General features: G+C 44.9%; 1 protein-coding gene across 2 annotated transcripts in view; it reads right to left on the reverse strand.

Moving 5' to 3' along the window:
• The window catches only part of LOC107099944 (syntenin-1-like), an 18,623-nt gene extending 17,889 nt beyond the window's left edge, over positions 1–734 (reverse strand). For both annotated transcript variants that reach the window (XM_015398275.1, XM_015398274.1), the window contains exon 1: positions 568–734. The gene's annotated coding sequence lies outside the window, so the exon portion shown is untranslated. The remainder of the gene's footprint in view (positions 1–567) is intronic.
• Between the last annotated feature and the right edge of the window lie 1,185 nt (positions 735–1,919).

Raw genomic sequence — 1,919 nt, forward strand, 5'->3', positions numbered from 1 at the left:
TATCTATGCTTCTTTTTCTATGTCTGCTTATAGAATATAATTAAATAGATTATCCTAGAATATATAGAGGTGGGTTTGCCGATATGGTTTCTTATTAATAAATGTATTTCTTCCTAACATGAATGGCCCCTTGTGACGTCATCCGTCTAAACCCTAAACTCCAGCCATGGTCTCTGATCTTCATCAGTGAAAACATTGGGAGCCAGTGAGGAAAGCAGCGGACCTGGAACCGGACCGCGGGGCCCGGAAGGAGCGGCGGTTCGCTCCGGTTCTGGGAAAACCGACCCAAACCCGGAAAACTGGGAAACGAGTCAACAAAGCGCACACAGGAACAGGAATGATCCACTTCGCGTCTACATTTCAAAACTTCATCCGAATCCAAACCGCTTGAAGCCTCAGAGTTCCGGTCCGGTTCTGGAAAGGTTCGGTTTGACCCGGAGCGGGAGGCAGACCGCAGCGGACCGCCTTTGTTAGCCGAACCGACATTAGCCGAACCCCCCCCACCCACCCACCGCGGCCAGGACCGGACCGGACCGGACCGGACCGGGCCACCATCCTCATCCTCACCTGGACCGTAAATGATGATGATGAAGATGATGATGATACCGTCGGACTCCAAGCAGGCCTCGCGCTCTTCCTTTCCTCAGCTGCTTCTTCTTCGGTCTCTGAAACCTGAGGGGGACTTCTGGAAAGTGACGTCACTACTGGCTTCCTGCTCGGCGTTGGCGCAGTAAGCCACGCCCCCCATGGGTCACATGAGCTGTGACTCACCACTGTTTACCTGACCAGAGGTATGGCAGGCCGAGTTGACATTTATTAGCTTGAATATGTAATCCAGATGTCTCTATTTCTTCCTATCTAAAATAAACATTTCTAATATCTAAAATGTAGTTTCTTACTAGTACAAATGACGTCACGTTTCCCATTCATGTGGATTGGGTTTTTACTTGCAGATATCTAAAATAACTTTCTTCCTATCTAAAAATGAATTCTAATGATGATGAATTTTAATTTCAGATCTGAATAATAGAGTTACTGCTGATCATAGTTACAATTCCAGATATTAGTATTTGTAGGGGGGATGACAGTGATCAAAAACAGTAACTCGCCCTCCAAAGGGTTAAGCTGTTTCACAGAAACTCCAGCCTTTAGGTTGGAGTTGGCAAACTGGTGTCAAACTGGGACCAGTCCTGGGGAGAACCTCCACACTGGCGTCTTTTTCCAGCCCCATCATGACAACAGTAGACGACTACAGACTGTCTCCCATTCCAGAATGACATCATCACAGCTGGTTTGTTTAGTGAACAACTGAACGGTTCCTTTAACACTGAGAAAGTTCTTTGGAGGTCAAATAAAATATATTCATATAAAACAAAGAAAGTAGGAAGAGGAAATCCTAATAAGCAGAACAATCAGCTGCAGAGCATGCAGCACTGCTGCCCTGCAGCAGGAAGGTCTCCGGTTTGATTCCCAGCCGAGGGTCATGGTGTAAATGTGTGGGTTCCACTGATCTCTATTTATTCCCTGGATTGCTGATTGCTCTTTGGTAGTACGGGTTGAAGTGAAGCCACCGGCCGCCATATTGGCAATCCCTAGTTAGACCGGTCTCAATGTAAACAATCTGTGCTCTACAGCATCGAACAACCATGATGTTCTCATTTTCAGGGACTGAAGACTTTTAAAATAAAGATAAATTGCTCACTCTGACACAGACTGGCTGTTTCAGAGCATCAGTAGATTAACTTTAACTTAGAATAAATAAATCGGCCAATCACATTGCAGAGTCATTATGACGTCCATTAATCAGGTAATATAACATGTTATACAATCCATCACAATAACATTAATGTGGAGCAGAATAATACAGATGAGCCAAAAGTGATAAACTGATGATGTTCATGTAATAAACATGGATTGAT

This window comes from Cyprinodon variegatus, unplaced genomic scaffold (genome assembly GCF_000732505.1).
Source record: "Cyprinodon variegatus isolate N-32 unplaced genomic scaffold, C_variegatus-1.0 Scaffold922, whole genome shotgun sequence".
Taxonomy (NCBI): Eukaryota; Metazoa; Chordata; class Actinopteri; order Cyprinodontiformes; family Cyprinodontidae; genus Cyprinodon; species Cyprinodon variegatus.